Genomic DNA, 19,582 nt, shown 5'->3' with positions numbered 1-19,582 from the left:
AGCAGAAGAGTCCTAAGGCCGCCCGGGAAAAGTTATGCATTTTAACCAGACCAGGTCCTTCCTGCCTTCCTTTTCGCCAAACAAGCTAACTCAGACTCAGCAGAAGCCAACAACCACTGCTAGCCGCCATATAATTAAACCGGGATTACAGAGCGGGATTAAAAAGCAATAATAAACTCTGGGCCCGAAATTTCTCTCTCCAGGGTAAATACTACGCCATGGCGCGTTTACAGTAGCAACTTTGGCCATTCTTGGAAGCCCCGGCGGATTAATAGCATGTCTGCCAATTGTCGCAGTATGGAGTGATTTGTTCCGATGAGAGGGGTCGTCCATAAAAAGTTCAAAGAATTCCTATCTCGTTCTGTGACTATAATACAAGTTCAAAGTGTTTTCTAACATATAGCTATAAAAGTTCTTTTCACTTGAAAACATTGCTTCAATCAAGGATGTTACCAAAGTTGCGAAAAAAGCATTCATCCACGGTTTAAGATCAGTTTTTGTTGCAGTTGAGTGGATACCAATTAGGAGAAAGGACTAGCAAGCTAGGAGCGAAATGTCGTTGTACCAAATAACTTAATCTCCGGCAACAAACTAGATTTCGTTAATTAATGCAATCTGTTTTTTGCTCTATATTGTAACATAGATTAGTTAGTACCAAGAGTAGATCGTAAAAATCGCAACTAACAGTTCTTTTTCTAAATTTGTTAAAAATAACAAGGGTTTATTTTGAACCAAATCAAAAAAACTCTATGCAGTTTAATAAAAGGATATCAAACCTTCCACCTCAGGTAGACAGTTAGAAGACATTACGGCTAAAAGTGAGATTCTTAAATTTTAGTCTCACTGCTTAAATAGGAGTTTGAATAAGGCACACCTCAATGGTTTCAAAATTTAAAAATATTTATTATTTGGTTCTCTATTTCTTATAATCTTCTTTATTAACATCCACCAGGAAAGTTGAAATTAATGTAAACAAAAATTATTTCAAAGGCATGTGATAACCAATATAAAGATTTGTTGAACGAAATAAGATTTTGGAACAAGTTAGACTGGGTCTGCCATTCAACAACCAACGAAAATCAAATCACAGTCGATAACTCCAAAAAAAGAACAAGTTATAAAAATTCGCTACCTTGAATAAAAACGTGTAACGAAATAACCTCATCTTAAAACCTTCATACATATAAAGGAATTTCTGTCTGTCTGTCTGTTCCCTATAGACTCGGAAACTACTGAACCGATTTGCATGCAGAAGGGTTTTGTTTTTAGGACCGGAAATGGTTCCTATATATTTGTTTAAGAACCCTCCCACTCTCTGGAAGGGAGGAGGATGCCTCGAGAACCGATCATGCAAAAGGAATGAAATTTGCCATGGGAGTGTATATCGTTACGATGAATTTTTCTATGATTATGTGGTACCCCTCCCTCCTTCAAATGGGGAAAAAGGAAGTGGGGAGAGGGGCTCCCATACAATTTTTCGCACAATTCTTAAATTATTCAAGCAAACGGAACCAAATTTGGCATGCGATAGTATATGGGTAGAATAAGGAAATCTGGGCAATATCCGGGCAAATTTTGTCAAAACTAAGAAATTCCTCAACAAAAATCAAGAGAAAAAAATTAAAAAATAATTTTTTTCATCAAAACTCATCGATTGGTTTTGAACCGTATTTTAGGCTTCCAAAAAACCTTTCATGATTATTTTTATAAAACTTGCTCAAAAAAATCGTTTTGGAGGTGTTTGTTGTTTTTTTTTGTTTTATTTGCCAAATAAAGTGAATAAATTCGGGAAAAATCCGGGCCTTTTTCAATTGAATCTGGGCAACAGGGCCGGGCCAGACTGCTCTTAAATTTAGTAAACCGGGATAAAACCGGGCAATCAAGCAACCTTAGGGTAGGAGGAATATTTTAAAGATGGTTTGAGACCCCTCTTCCTTTCCAGCGTGGAGATAGAGAAGGGGGAGGGGCCTCTCATACCATTTTTTGCAAAATTCGAAAACTTATCAAGCAAATTGAACCAAATTTAACATGAGTGGCTATTTCGGTACGAGAAAGGTTTCTATGATTAGTTGGGACTCCACCCTTTTCGATTTGGGTGGTACAAAGGGGGAAGGGGGTCTTCCATATAATTTGAAGCATTGTTAGATAACACTTAACCTTAAACGGGATGAGGGGAAAGAGGAGGAATGTTGTCATACAATATTTTTGGATCACTCGAGAACTTTTCAAATAATGTAGCAGAGGGTATTTTTTCTATGATTGTTGAAGGCTTCTTCCGCCTTACACTGATTCGATAGGAAGAGGAAATAGGTGATCACATACAATTTTTTCAATAACTCGAGTTCTAATCTAGCAGATGGTAACAAATTGGGAAAAGTATTTCAGTATCTACAAGAAATATTGCTAAGATGATTTGGTTCCCCTCACGGGATAGGAAAGAGAAAAGAAGTGTCATACGTATGTTTTGATAAATTCAAGATTATCCAAATTTTACACAGGTACGAGAAATGATTCTATGATTATTTAAAAAACCCTTTATACCTTCCAGTGGGGGATTAGAGACAGAAAAAGGAGATCCGCACAATTTTCTTATAACTTGAGAAATTATCAAACAAATGGAACCAAACTTGAAAGAAAAAGTATTCTAGTGCAAAATATGTCTCTTTTTTTAAGGAAAGATTCTATACATTTAAGAACTGGGAACGGGGGAGGTTTTATCACATAGTTTTTTTTTTAACTTTTCAAGCTAAAGAAGCCATATTTTACATGAGAGGTTGTTTTAAGATTCAAGACTTTTCCTTCTTCCAGAGGAAAAACGGAAAGAAGGAAAGTAAGTATGTCTCGAAAACTTGTCAAGCAAATGGAGCCATATGTGAAATGTTTAGTTTAATCATCAAAATTCAACAGCAAAATGTTTGAACAAATTTAAACATTTCTCCCATCTTTGAAAATAAATTAATATTCAAAATAAAAAGTGAGAGCTGAAACTTTTACGGTTCAACTTTATTCAAGTTTAAGATTTGACTTTGGAAAAAAATGCAATATTTAAAATGTTCAGCAATACATCGAAAAAATATGGCATCCTCTTCATATTTTTTCTACTTGATGATTTCATGTTCCTTTATCAGCAATATTTTAAAATAAATTCCACTAATAAAATCCTGTGGATCATTTTAAAAAAAAAATTTTTTTTTTGTTTCGATTATAGTCGTTTTACCATCTATATGGCATTCGCGACTTTATCAACGTTGCAGTTGGCGGATCGTTATTGAAAAACTTATCCGGTACAACTGTGTTCGATGTTTACTGTTGGGCTCGAACTCATGGACAACGGACTTGCCAACTGAGCTATATCTCAAGCCCCTTTTTTTTAAATAAATATCAAAACTTGTAGCTAAATAATTCATTTTGCTAGCATAGGATAAAGATACTCTTATGAACACAATGAACTATTCTTCTTCCCTACCGTATCGCTTTTTGCCATAAAATGTTTTTCAACGATTTGTTTCTTTTCATCAGTGATATATCACACCGCACAATTAGTGGGGCGTGTTTTGGGAAAATAGGGCGAATAAGGAAAAATCACGTTTTCATTACTGTCCAAGCCTTAGTTCAAACGGATATAACTTTCACTGTGAAGAATATGAACCATACCACCTATTTTTCCTTAAATAAATGAAAATCAATAGAAGACTTAGAGAATTTGTAAGGAGTCCAAAAATAGTACATTTTCGATTTTGATGTTCCATTTTTAGAAATGACATCACCATTACTTTGTTTCAATATCGACAAATCAACAAATGCGCGAATTTTCAATTGGAGCATAATTCAGAACCAATATTGAATAATTCCAACATTTTTTTTGTCAACTTTATGCAAATAAACTACAAATAAGTAAACACAAAAAAGTTGAAGCTCTTGTCTGGCTGGTATAGATGACAGGAAGTGAAAGTGATTTAAATATTCAAAAAGGAAATTTAGGGGTTTTTATCGTTAAAACTCAGTAATATTTTTTCATGATAAAATTTGATTTCCGATAGCATTTTTAATGTATTTGTTTTATTTTTTTTTCGAAAAAAATCATACTTTCTATTAGAGATGTACCGAATAGTGGTATTCGGCGAACGGCCGAATACCGAATATTGACCTTTTCAACTATTTGGCCGAATATTCGGTAGAATATTTTATTGAATTTTAATAAAAAAAAAACTTAAGCGATTATTTCAATGCTTCCTATTTCTTCCATATTAATACCCCTCATGTTTTTCGTCGATAATTTTCAACCAGATGATATTATCGGATGATGTATTACAAAAAAATTTTAAGTAGGGGTCTTTAAGATTTTTAAAATGTCACCAATAAATGAAAAGACATCAGATGACTCTTCGCTTCTAGGATGTTTATCACCAAAGAAATTGCATTCATGTGAAATCTGGGATAAAACGTGTCGAAACAGGTGCCAAGCTTTTTTAAATTACTTCTCTGATATCGAATTAGATGAAGGTCGAATTTGAACAAGATATCTTCAAAACAGTTGTTGAAAAAATAGATGATCTTTAACTTTAAGCATACTATACTTTCAACCACACGTATCCACACGGTTATGCATTCAGTACGTTTTTTGAAAAAAAAATTTAAAAGGGCAAAATTTGAGTACCATCATGTCACCATCTACCGCCCAGTTAAGCGGTTTTTCAACTTCAAACATGTGTAATAAACAAACGACGGAAGATTTTTATTCGCTTTCTTTTTCAATACATTTCAAAACTGCTCTACTTTAAATAAAAAATTTAGTGGAATGTGAAAAATGTACGCTTTTAAAAATAATTAACTAAACTTTGAGGTGTTCAACTGGCCCTATTACCGCCCACTCGACTTTTTCGGGTATCGATAATGTTTTCTTAAGGAAAAACTATCTAACAACACGGAAACTGTTCTTTTTAATATAGTCCATGTAACGAGCTGTCAAAACCATATTTTGGATCTTGAGAGAATACATTTTGTGAAATCTTTCCCGCAAATTTTGTACAAATTTTAACAAAGTGCGTTGACTGGCATAATGATGATTCCCGGCAAACAGCCTCAAGTAATCGGTTACTTTCAGCGATAAAACATCATTTTCTAACGTAATCAAATTAAATGCTTCTTACAATTTACACTTTTGACACAATACATGCGTTAAAAACAAAAAAATTGTGCGTGACCGGTAATTAGGAACCAACACTTTTTTTTATACACCAATTACCGCCCATCACTAAACGCTTCAAAAAACAACAACTGTTGAAAAAATCGAAAACTTTCCGATGCAAATCTATTCTACAAAAATCAAACTATCGTTTCAAGTCGATTGTAGGACCAATAGGTACTATTTAGTAAACAAAACCCCTTTTTTCCCTAGGAGCACAGTTATGCCTAGTTCGCTAACAGGCGTCGAATTCAATAATTTTACCGGAAACGAAAAACCAAATATTTTATTTCTGGCTATAGTAAGCATAATTAAGTGATGATTTTTCAGTGAAATGGTCGAACAATGATGCCGACACAGAACACAGGTCTTATTTTTGGAGAAAAAATTCCAGTTTTTTAGAAATACAAAAGGGTGATTTTGGGCGGTAAATGGTGTCTGGGCGGTGAATGGTGACTTGATGGTATATTTTTTTTACATTTTTGAAAAATCGTTTTTGAACACAAAATTTTAAAAATTTTAGAGGGGAATATGAGTTTTTTATTTGATTTAGCAAATAATCTGAATAAACCAGAGCAAAAATCGAGAAGTTTTAAACAATATCTGGACATCCCGTCCAGATTTGACTTATCTGGATTCTTTACTGGATTTATGGGCAAGCCGGAATATATCCAGAAAATCTGGAATAAACTATAATCAAAGTATAAAACGATACCGTTCAGCATTCTCCTGCACGATCTTCAGTGAAAGATACGCGGATACACCTTAGATGTTCTACTGAAACCATGTTTTCCGTTATTTATAGGAATTTATCCCATTAAGGCCATTCTTAAATAACTACTGAAACCATAAGTTTTCAATGATTGTGTGGCTTTTTCAACGTAACTTTTGGATATTTTAAAAATTATCAAAAAAAAATTGAAAAATTTACAAATCCGTAGTAGATATTTGGCCTATTGGGCCTATTCGGCCGAATACTATGCTCAACTATTCGGTGAGCCGAATATTCGGCTTAACGGTTTTTCAGCGGTATTCGGCGCCGAATATTCGGTACATCTCTACTTTCTATATTAAAATTCAACAATTAAAATTCTACAGTACCGAAATAGGAACAGTAGGTTCAATGTTGGAAATTTAGATCATCCATAACTGTGCAAATCTTTCAATATCTGCAAAACCTACATATGATGAAAATTCTAATTCAAACTTGTAGAAAAGATCATGAACTATGCATGAATTTCCTGAATGATTAAAACCTCTCGTCAATTCATGAGGAAACCATGATTATTCAAAAACCACCACTGAAAGGGTCAAAAGAAGGGCAACCAATCCTAATTCACTGTAAATTTTTATTTCTCGTGATTTTGATTGTTAAATATCACTCCTTTGTTTTTATCAAAACTGTCAAATTTCCTGTCTTACCAATCTTACCACTTCAGGTTTTTTTCATTTTGTGATTCAGTTAGGTTTCAATTGCCATAAAGATGAAAAACGACAATAAATAATCAAAACATTTTATGTATTGTTTTTCAATTGCATGAATATTTGTTTTACTGATATTTGTTTTATTGACATTGAAGTACAACTTAATACTTCTTCATATACCTACTCCCGGTGCAAAGTTTGAATTCATGAAAGTTTTGTTCGGCCATATTCCAGCCATCTTACGGCATACGGTCAAATCTTCTTCGTTTGTATTTTTCCAACAATGTATGTTAACTTCATATGACTCAAACTTAGCTTAACCTCCTAAAACCTAACCCCGTACTGTACTTAGACATGGTTTTCTAAGATGTGCATAGATTCAAAGCCAACTATTATTTTACCGTACTTCTAAAGTAGAATGCTTCAAAATATGGTCATGTTAACTTCAATACGGTTGATTTCCAGGAAGAATTTTCATTGGAATAATGGAAGCACCCAGCTAAGTTATCTTTAATTTTCAGTTTATTCCTTGAAGTTAAAAATTCATAAGTTGAAATCAAAAACTCGAAACACGGATTGCGGTGCAAAAACAAATTTATTGGATAAATAGCCAACTTGAACGTAGTTTGATCGATTATTACGTTAATATTAAGTTCCATATTCTTCAAATGGTTTTTTATTTATTATAACGTTTATGCCAGTTTTTGAACGAAATATACAATTAATCAATGATTATAAATTTTTCGGAGAATCAACGACCAAAACATGAATTTAAATTTAATTTCAATATTTGCGAGATCGTGAATAGTAGAATTCTTCATTAAAAAAAAATTTGTAGAAATAAAGAAATTCAACAAAAATTGCTCAATCACTAAAAAAAATTTAAATAGTTATACAGATCCCGTTCTTTTTTGGCAACATTCGATTTTGGCAACATCTGATTTTGGCAGATGTGCAAAAATCGAACGGTTTTTAGAAACAACATTATCTTTTAATTTTCGTTATAACAAGACCAATTTAATTTAGAAAAATTCCATAAATACGTATTTTTGTTCTGAAATGGTAATAAAATGCAACAATAAAACCAGAGTTTTTTTTAATTTTATAATATACTCAAAAATGGAAAAAAATGAATAATTTAAAAAAAAATTAAAAACAAATTCAAACAAAAGACTGAAAATGACAAAAAAAAACTAAAAAAAAAAATGAAGAATAACAAAAACAGCAAAAAAATGACTACCAATGGTAAAAGTTGACCAAAACTCATGCTATTGATAATAATAATAGTTATTTTGTTAATATAATTGAAAAAAGTTGAGAAAAAAAACCGTTAGATTTTGGCAACATTCCATGTACGGGCGTGTTGCCAAAATCGAACGGGGTCTGTAGTACACGATTTTTTAAAAGCTTCAATGTAAAGGGCAAATGATTGAAAGAAAATATCAACTGTAACCATATTTTTAACTTTGTAATATCTTGTATCTGACTCTTTCAGAATTTGAGTAGCTGCTTCAACACTTATGTAAAGATAGAATCATCGTACAAAATATCTACATCTTTTGAGTTTCAAAGGGATAAAAAACAGGAGAATTTTATAAGTCAATTAAGTTTTCATTTTAACATCATTTCACCAGTTTAAAGTGTAACCCGATCGAATCCTTTCCTCCATTCTACCAACCAATTTTTTTGAAAATCCTTTTGAAATAAATCAGCAATTTAAAAAAAAATCAACTTAAATGGGCCCTAACTTTGATAGGACTCAAAATAACTGCTTTAACCCTTTACAATTGTGTCATTCGAACAAGAATGATAATAATTGACTGAATCAATAATTACTAATCTCATTTTAAAAAAAGTCATGTCAAGAGTAAAGAAATTTATAGATGGAACATTTAGAAAATTCCGCACAATTAACTTTTACCCGATTATCTATAAGTGGGGTGAATCAAATTTTGAAATTCAAGTTGAACTCGTATCCTTTTTCGAAACTTATTAAAACAGTAAAGTCATTGCTGTTAAACAACAAGGAAAGTTAAGATATTTTCATAAAATTTTATTTAAAAAAAAGTTTATGTTAAAAAAACCCTTGTCAGTGACAACAAATCCTACGTTTAAGTACTATTTTGACTGTGCAGCAACGCCAAAAAATAACCACAAAAACACAAACCAAATAAAACCTTAATTGCCAACCAGTTCTCCCCAGTCCGCAAAAGTCATCCGGTAACACATGTTTTTCGCTACTGCCATAAAATATGAGCTTCTCGATTCCGCGACAAGTCAAATCAGCCCAGGTCGTTAGCGAAACTATACTAATATGTGTCTTAAGTGCATAAAATCTCTAGGAGCATCACATGGTGTGCCGATTCTGATGGTTTCAACAAGTCAGCTCAGTAGAAGTAGTAGATGATGGTTTATACCGAAACGAAACATATATGAGCAGAGCAAAGATGCATCATCCATCCGTTTGCTGTCTGTCTTCGGCGTTCAGTTTTATGTGTTTGACATATCGTGCTGTTTTGCCAATTTTGCATTCAAAACGTTCGTTCAAGTGTTCTTGTGCTAGGAAAGGCACTGCTTTGCTGCTGACTTGCGACAAACGACTCGCCGGCATTCCTGTCACTCGACGGCATCTTACAAATTGAGCATTAATCATGTTTATTCGGAATTAAATTATAATTATTTAATGTGGGCCCTCGAGCCAAAGACGAGATCTTCTGGCTTTAGGTTGGTTGTTTTAGTTGGTTAGTTGACAGACTGACTGCCCGACTAGCTGACTGGGGGTGCTTTGCTGTTTTATGGCTGGATGAGCGATGGGCGTCGAAATTTTGACAACCACAAAATCCAAAGTACACGATATTTTTATGTCAACGCTTAGTTAGTGCAGATTGACGTGTTGAGTTTTGTGCCACATCCGTTCAGGTTCAAGTTATCGATTACGTGTTTCACTTACTGAATGAGTTATGATCCTCCTGAAAATTGAAAAAATTATCGCTTTGCTATTGGAACATATGTGTATTATTAGAGTGAGTCGATTTGGGGTAATTTTTGAATTTCTCAAACCATGGAGTATAAATAGCTTCGTTTCAGTTCAAAACTCATCCATGATTTTTTTTTCGTAATTTCAAAGTAACGTTTACATTAATAAATTTGAACTTTGAGGTTTGTATTGGAAAATTTAAAAATTTTCTATGAAAAATCGACATAATTTTCGTCCTTGGAGCCCGGTCTGCTGAAGGTTTTTGTGCCAAAAAAACACTGTCTTTTGCAACACCGAACCAAGTGATAGAGCCAGCGTTGCAAAACAGAATTCATGCGTGAAATGCTTCGGCGCAGCCATCTTTTTTGTTGTCGAAACTCGGTTAAGGGAAAAAAGAAAATTTAGCAATCTCAGGTTTTTTTCATAGTTGATACGAGTAACAAAAAAATAAATCAGCTCTTCAAAATTTAAAGTCTATTTTTTATGAAACCCCAACCAATTGTGTGCGCCATCACTTTTCTGAGGTGCAGAGATGCCAGGATATCTTAACGATATTGCGATATGTTTTTTATTAATTACATTGATGGAGGGACCGGAAAATTTATCGTCGGAAACGGAAAGATGGCTCGTTTCTATCTTTCAGCAAAAAAGGAAGATGCGGATCGGATGCTCCCAAAAGCCACTTTTACACAACACGGGATTATCTCGCTCTGAAGAGGGAAGTGTTCTTAAATGCGGGTAGTATTGACTGAATTTCTGATAAATCAATTATTCTAATCAGTTCAGTTTAAGAAAAAATCTCTTTGATCACATGGCATGAACAAATTTGAATGAATTACAAAATCCGAAATGTTTCGAAATTGAGACAAGGTTTTGCAAAATTTTGATGTTATTTAATGAAGTTTACATATGAGAAGCTGACGCGGTGTGCTTTGCTACACCTTGCAATAATAAATAAAGTTTCTTTGTTTCAAAACAACTTTCTTTTAAGTTTTATTTCAACATTATTAAGTAATAAACTATATTAACGTTTTGAGGTTCAACGTTTAAATGATTGGAATTTTGTTTCTGAAAATCCTCAATTTGAAATTGGTTTTTAAAACAAAGTCTTTAATTCCAAATCATCCTTAGTTTTCCATTATCAGAGTATCAGAGTAAACCAAATCTTTTTCAAATACTTTTTTTTTTTATTCAAATCTAAGTTATTTTACATAAATAGTTTTTCGTGTTGAATAGAATCTTTTCAAAATACATCCTAAGTGCATTAGTTATTAAGTGATGATAACAATTTGTATAAAGAATCCTTAAGTAACAAAATAGGAAACTTACTTTCAGCGATGGTTGGAATCCTAAAATTTACATCAAAATCTGATGAACATAGCTTGAGATTGCTAAAAGTTCTTCCTCACGTATTCGGTTCGGACAAATCTGGGGAAATCTGGCCTATTTTATTAAAACCTGGCAATATTCGAGAAATCCATATTCAAATTTTCAAACAAAAACGTAGGCAATATCCGGAAAATTTTGATAAAAAATCAGGAACATTTGAATCATTATTTTTCTCTTCGAAATACATAACCTGATTTTTAATCGTATTTCAGGCTCCCAAAAAAATCGTTTATGTTTATTGTAATAAATCTAGCTTGAAAAATTCCATTTTTGGGAGACAAAATAAGAAAAAAGTTCCATTTTGAATTTTTCGTTTGATTTTCAAAAAAAAAATGGGAATGAATTCGGACAAAATCAGTATTACTTATTTGATTTGAACTTACAATAAGCTTTTTTAAAGCAAGTTTTCAATTTTAAAAACAAAATTTCTATAAATATATTCAATTTGCAAAAGTTTAAGTAAAAAATTCAAATTTAGCGGTTCAAATCGGATTCATGCCAACTCAATCCTAGTTAAAGATTTAAGTTTGAAATTTGGTTCTTGAAAAATACTGCAATATTTATAATGTTGAACAATATTCCAAAACATATGGAATTGTTTGCGATTTCTTAAAATGAAGATACATGTGTTTTTATCATCAATTACATTTCATTAAAAATAATTTCCTGTGGATTTTTTTATTAAATTAGTTTTTCATAAAATTAAACTTGAAAAATGAACTCAAATTCCACTTAATTTTTGTCATTTTCAGCAAAATTATACAAACGAATTGACTTTGGTTAGATTAAAATCGAACTAGCAATCAGATTTGTGAGCCTGCAATCTCTTGCCATTTAAAGTCCTTACCGAAATAGCTATCTTGATAATTTTATTTTGATTGTGGAACTTCTTAACGAGTTTAATATTAATAGAAATTTTAAACCTGGATTCAAAATTTAAATTTTCAATCTGTTTCGAAATTTGAAAATGTTTTCTGAAATGAACATGAAACGAATTCTGGATTTAGAAATATGAGTCAAGGATTGAAATCAGTTTCAGAACCCTCAATCATGAATCCATAATTATAATTCTGATGTTTCGAGTTTCAATGATTATTCTAAACTACAAATACGTTTTTCTTATCCGACTTGCAAAGTAAATAAACATTAAAATCAATATAGCCATTTTGGAGCTTTGTTATGTTTGAATGTTGCATCAGAATTAAGCTTATGAACTTCGAATCTGAACATTGAACAAAAACTCAGAATGATTTCTAATTTTATTTTCATAATTGGAATTCATTGATTACATGTTAAAAATGCGTATGTGTTTCAAAAATCATAAATCAAATTTTGAGAGAAACGTAAAACCAAATTTACGAGGATTTCAAACACAGCTTTTCAATTCAATTTTCATTGATGATTCGAACCGGAAATCAAGAATCCTAAGCGGGATACATAATCCGAAATATGAAAACACATAAAATTCTGATTTTGATTAAAAGGAACCAGAATCTCCAAAATGAATTATATCTTATTTGATATTTTATATTCAGAAATGATTTTTTTTTTCAATAAGTGAGAAAATTTTGAAAAACTGTAGCTGAATTCTGAATCTGGGATTAATTTCCGAGATTTTGACATCAGTTCTAAGTCAAGATTGTTGCTATCGAATAGCTTTACTCCACCATCATAATTTGATTAAGAATAACAAATTTTGAGTTTAGAGTTGAATATCTCGTTTGCTTTTATGGACACTCATGGAGTGGGTATAACCCCCAAACCCCCCTCCCCCGCACCCCCTCGTTCCTATGGCCATGAACAGCATTCAATGTCTGCACGTAATTTTAAATGCATACTAGGCTGCCCCAAATTTGTATGAGAAATATTAAGTTTTGAAATGTTATGCGCCGCAGGCTTAAATCGATGCTAGGCCTTGTACAAGGTCTCGTGCCAAATTTGGGCCAGATCGGATCACGAGAAAGGGTCGCTCAAGGAGCCTAAAGTTTGTTTGGGATTTTGAGACATTTTGTTCGGGAGGAACATGAAATTCCAGTTTTTCATGAATAACTTTAGTCCCCTTTTCTGAAAGCTTAAACTATGACAAATATGTCATTCGAAGACTGCTTTTCGATTCGACTTATGATGAAAAAGTTATTAAACTTTAAAAATAGGGTAACTTTTTCCAGGGTGATATTCATCACTATTAATGCTGCATCAAAATTAAAAGTGATGAAAATAACCCTTAAAAAAGATAACAATTTTTTGAAGCTTAATAACTTTTGTGTCTTAACTTGAATCGAAATGCAGTCTTTGGATGAAATATTTGTCATAGTTTAGGCTTTCAGAAAACTCATTTTGAGAAGAAATAGGCAGAAGGGGATCAAAGTTATAAATGAAACACTGGACTTTCATGTTCCTCCCGAACAAAATGTTAAAAACCCATACAAATAGGCTCGTTGAGCGACCCCTTCCCGTGACCCGATCTGGACCAAATTTGGCATGAGACCTTGTACTAGGCCTAGGATCAACTTAAGCCTGCAGCGCATAACTTTTTCATATGGTGGGGCATTTAGAGCACTCTAGTGTTTACTCAGTGAATTGGTTATGTAAAGCAATCAACAACTTCATTTGAATAATATGCCATAATCGATATGAGGAAGAAATTCTGCTTGTAAATTGTTTGGGATGAAATCATTTTTCAAAAAGAGGAGAGATTTTTCGAAACAACAAATGATCTGACTATGTCTAAATTTGCTTTTTATCAATTTTTATGAATATCTCTCAGAAATGTATCGAATGATGTAATATCTAATTTTGGTTGTATATTACATCGGGCCCCTTTACAAATAAAAAATTAGAGGGATCTTTATAACTATAATAACTCATTGATTGAAAATCATAAATTAACCCTGTTTGAAAGTAGAAAGAATCAAAACAGTGAATTTTCCTTTTATTAAAAAAATGTTACAAACGTCATTAAAAACGTGAAGAAATTTGTTTTTGTTGATAACATGTATGTAACATTTATTTAATATGAGAGCTCTCATAAATTAAAATGGGAAGATTCATTTAATTTCACCTAAATTTTTTTGATAAATCAACAAATCTTCTCGTGATGTCAAACGCGTATGTTTACCAATTTTTATTTGAAATGAATCGAATTTTATCATATATATATTTATTTTGTATAGTAGCCCTTCTTTACAAAAACGATTTGAAAATACTTTAAATAATTTCGTGACATCATAAACTTCAACATGATCTCAATTTGATCTAAATCGTTAGAAAATTTTTCGACTTCTGTTACATTTTAAAACGAATTTTGAAGGGACCTCTTTCTTTTATAATTAAAATGATTCTAAATATATAAATTGATCTAAATATAACAAAACTTGTCAACCAACATAATGGATCATTTAATTATGTTAAAATATGTTGGTGTAGTAAATGTGATGAACATCACTTGTAAATTTATCAAATTGTGTCATATCTTATGCTATTTTTTATGGAAGCCCCCTTTCTCTCAAGTCGAATGGTTCTGTAACTTTTATAAAAACCATCCTGAAAACGGTCATATACCAAATTTACGTTGATCGGTCCTGTAGTTTCTTAGTCTGTAGGGAACAGGCGAAATACAGACAATTATTCATTTTCACATATATTGATTAGAAGAAAAATATGAGAATCTTCATTTAATAAAATGTGAAGCGCCCATCAATACAATATATCATCATGTTTCGTAATAACTTATTTGTCAGTTCAATAAATCATGCCATTAGGTCAAAACGCATAAGTTTATAAATTTTAACAAAAATATTTCGAGGATTGTTAAAATTTCGTCAATTTTTGTTAATTTTGTAAAGGAGCCTCCTCCCTCCCTTTTAAGATTTGGAGAGATGAAAAACTATTATAGAAACTATTTCCGGTTTTTAGAAATGGGTCACATACAAAATTTTACGTTGATTGGTTCTATAGATTCCAAAAATTGTTCGAATTGTGTCATATTTTTATCAACTTTATATGAGACCCCCTCCTTCTCTTATAATCCGGGCAGGGGTTGAAAGTATTTAAGAAGTCATCTCTGACCTCGAGAACTTTATTAGATTTAGTTGTTTTCGAGTGTATAGGGAACAGACAGACAGACAGACAAACATTCATTTTTAAATATGCAGATGTGTACAGAAGCTTTGAACAATGCTATCTAATTCTGATGCTGATGCTGATAAAAAATGAAACAATATTTTTAGAAACTGATAAAAGTTTTTCGTACGGGATTCGTTAGTGATAAATAAACTCAACTTCAACACTTAAAAAAAAAATACGAAATAAGGATCAGGGGCTTGAAAGTGACTGCTGTTTTGGTGTTGAGAAGCAGCAATTTTGGAGCATGGGCTGTTGAGTGTTTAAGGGGGGGGGTAGGGTCTAACACTTTCAAAAAATCGTTTTTTTTATTTTTTTATTTTCTTATTGTAAAACATTTCAAGAATGCTGTGTCAAATTTTCATGTCAATTGAAGCAAAACTGTAGAAATTATAGGCCTTTATCTCCTCCTATCTAATACTGCAAGACAGCAAGAGCAGAAACTTCAAACGCGTTTTTCTCGAAAGCACATTTTTAAAGCCCGTGGACATCGTCATTTGAAAACTACTTATCCGATTCTTTTCAAATTTGGAACATATTTTCTACATATAAAATACCAGACCCCAACGTTTTTCTTTTTTGTTTTTTTTTACTTTGGGGAGATTTTACAGGTGAAAAATGACGGATTTTTTCGTGAAAAATCGTAGTTTTTACTTCAAACAGCCTCAAAAATTTCATAAAAAATTTTTTAAGTTAAATAAAAACGTTGGGGTCTAGAAAAACATCTATTAAAAATATTTTGCTCTGATTTTTTGACTTCAGATGATTCTGTGCTGAGATACAGTGACCACCGCAAATCCTGTTTTCTAAAAGGCATCCTCGAAAACGCTCTGTCACCGGCTCATTTTTCAATATTTTTCTACGAAAAAATTACTAAATGTTCTTTTAACAATGCTTTGTATAATGCAAAAAATTTGAATACATTTGTTTGAACGATAGCTCTAGAAAAAAATCGTGAAAATGGTGTTTTTTTATACCCGTTAGACCCTACCCCCACCCCTTAAGCGATCTAGCAGGAATCTAAACCCTTTCGGGACGAGGTTAAAAAAATTATTAACCAATATCGTGTAGAGTAGAATAATTACTTTCTAGATTGCACTCTTTTTTTATCTACTGTTAGTATCATGAAAAACTCATCTAAATTTCAACAGATTTTTTTAGTTTGAAAAAATGTGTCGATATCGTCTATGAAAAACACAGAATTGGTATCTATTAGATGATAAATTTCTTTCGATCATTTAGTTTGGCAGGATGATTCTTGTTTAACTGTTATCACTGACTCTTCGCTAGACGTAGTCATATTGATTCTATTTTTTTTTTTTTTAGTCCTACCATCCTCCTTTTTCATCGTCACTCAACAGATTTCGCCTAAGGAATCGGCATCGAAGCTGCTGCCGGAATAACACGCCAGTAGTTTACGAAGGCAATAAAAACAACCTCGGCGGGTGTGTTGGCTGATGGACGACAGATAGTTCACACAGAGTGTCGTCTGAACTATTGCCATCGCCATCGAAGAAGATCCTGCGCCAGCTGGGTCACCAAATGACATTTGTTGGTTGGACGTACTCCGGCTCGATGACATCCTAGAGCTTGCTGCAAATTTGCACCGGTTTTCGGTTGACACATGGAGTGATTCACCACTCACACTGGGAGCTGCATATTTCAGGCTGAGACATTGGCAGCTGTGTTTCTAAACATTCCCTACGATCGCATAAATGTGTAGCTCGCAGTTGGAGATCCGGCAGTAATTAGCAATTGGAAACGGTGCGATGTCCTGTGCGAGTGACCCACATTTTACGAGCGTTTGTTCGATTCTCTAATTTGTTAAAACTGTCTTTTAAAATGGATCATGAAATGTTGAAATACGCGGGGCATTACCCAATAAATTGTGACTTTTAATCTGGTAAATGGAATTACATGTTGAATTACAATTAGGGGAAAGGTTTCCTAAATGGGCCTATCGGGTTAAATGACCCTACGACTGTTTGATGAAATGGCTGACTAGACAGCTTATCTGACCAATGCATTTTGAGGGTGATACGTTTAGAACATAAGGCAAGAAAGAATTTTATGAATTTACAAACTCAAAAAAATTTAAAAAATCATACAAGGTTTTGATACATTTTGATGTAATATTTCGACTTTTAAAAATTATACGTAAAGAAGCTTAAAACAAAAACTAGGATGGTTTTTGTTTCTAACTCAAATGAACTTAAGAATTTAAACATATTTCAGCTTTTGTGGAGGTTTAATAATGATTATATAGTGGAATTTTTTTTTTTTTTTTTTTTTTTTTTTTTTGTTTCGATATATAGTCGTTTTACCATCTTTATGGCATTCGCGACTTTATCAACGTTACAGTTGGCGGATCGTTATTGAAAAACTTATCCGGGACAACTGTGTTCGATGTTTGTTCTTGGGCTCGAACTCGTGGACATATAGTGGAATAATAGAGTGTTTTTGTATGCCCTCATCCTGTTTGTAAAATGCCTCCATCCTAAAATAAAAGGTAAATAGAATAAATAAATGATTTTTATCATTGAATCTTCAAATCTAAGCTCTGAATAGCATCTTAAGAGAGAATTGAAGATGTAAAAACAGATTTGATAAAGTTTTTCTCATGGTTGAACTGCCTCCATGGTATGGCAACCCTAACTTTTGTTTTATTTTATAAAATTATAATAACATAGGTTTTTATAAAACTTCAACTTTGTCGAACGGAAATTATTACTTTCTAGCAGTTTTAATGATATTATACGGAAATATTGCTCAAAAAACAGAAATTTTGTTCAAAACATAAATAGGCGCATTTAGCCCGCACGATTTGAGGTTCGGCATTTTAGACAACACTGACAATAAAATCGTTTTCTTGGAAACAGAAGAGAATTTTAACATAAAAATTACTCCATTGTATAGAAAACAGATGCCTGCACACGTGTATATAATTTTTGTACACATATTCGATGTGATATTTGAGTAAATCAGTGTTCTGCTACTCCCCTACATGTCAACGAGTTCGAGCCCAAAAGTAAACATCGAACACAGTTGTACCGGATAAGTTTATCAATAACGATCTGCCAACTGCAACGCTGATAAAGTCGCGAATGCCATAAATATGGTAAAACGAATATAATCGAAACAAAATAAAAATGTTACCGGAAAACAACTACACAGCGGGAAAAACAAATATAATCGAAACAAAATAAAAATGTTACCGGAAAACAACTACACAGCGGGAAAAACAGCAGTTTTGGTGACTTAGTTTTAACAACTTTTTATTTATTTCGATTAAAGTCGTTTTACCATCCTTATGGCATTCCCTACCTTATATCAACGTTACAGTTGGCGAACAGTTATTAAAAAACTTGTTCGACATAACTGTGTTCGGAATTTACTTTTGGGCTAGAACTCGCGAACATCGGCTCAGGAAGTAGCTGACTTGCCAACTGAGCTATATTATTTACAAACCCAGTTTAATAACCGATAATTCAGATTTTGACTAAATATTCTGGTTTCAGAATATTCAGTTTCTCAGTTTTAAAAACATCTAATAGATAATATAATATTTTTTCTGACGTCACCAAAGAAAGTATAAAAGTTTTTCCATTTCAAATTTTCAATAAAGGGCGATTTGCCGATTATTGCTCAGTTAACACTAAACGTACCGGAGGCGGTAAAATGACGGTTATTGAACTTTAAATAATGATTACGCCTGAAATATTTTTTTTCGACAGGACAAATTTTAGTTTTCAAATGAAAGTATTTTTGCATTTTTTTTTAAATTTTCTAAGTGTTGTGGTTTTCGAAAAACGCTTGTGGTATGCCCATTCATTCCGCGAGCGGTCAAATGACGGCTTACACTGTAGTTGCTGAAACTCTCTTGTTTCTCATCCGATTTCTACAAAACTTACAGTTTTGAAAACTCTTCAATGTGACTCAAATATGTTTTTCAGACAATTTTCAGCTACAATCAATTATTTTAAAGTTATTCTAAGTCCAAGAAATTTTTTATGAAAAAACATGCTCCAGGAAAAAGGCTCAGTTATTAAGTGCTCGAAAAATATTTCACGTAGTGCAGGCATGTCAAACTCGTTTAAGTGTGCGGGCCGCATTAAAAATCTTTCATTTCCAAAAATAATATTATTTCCCCTCGTAGCAAAAAAAAATCTTTTTAATATTTTGTGGCAGGTAAACCAGCGAACTTCTGTGTAGTAGGGAGTTTTGTGATAATTTAAGACGGGGCTACGCGGGCCGCATTGACCAAGGCTGCGGGCTGCATGCGGCCCGCGAACCCCCAGTTTGACATGCCTGACGTAGTGCTTGAGAAAGCTGAAGTTAGAAGCTATATGTTGCACATACAAATATTTGGTTTTAAATTTTTTTTAAGATCATGGCTACAAAAAATGTAAACAAGTTTTGAAAAACCCGTACTTTTCAATCAGTCAACCGCAAAGCTGTTCCTGCTACAGTAAAAAAATAATTAA

The sequence above is a fragment of the Uranotaenia lowii genome, chromosome 2 (assembly GCF_029784155.1).
Source record: "Uranotaenia lowii strain MFRU-FL chromosome 2, ASM2978415v1, whole genome shotgun sequence".
Taxonomy (NCBI): domain Eukaryota; kingdom Metazoa; phylum Arthropoda; class Insecta; order Diptera; family Culicidae; genus Uranotaenia; species Uranotaenia lowii.
The sequence above is the reverse complement of the archived record's forward strand: the minus strand, read 5'-3'. Positions refer to the sequence as shown.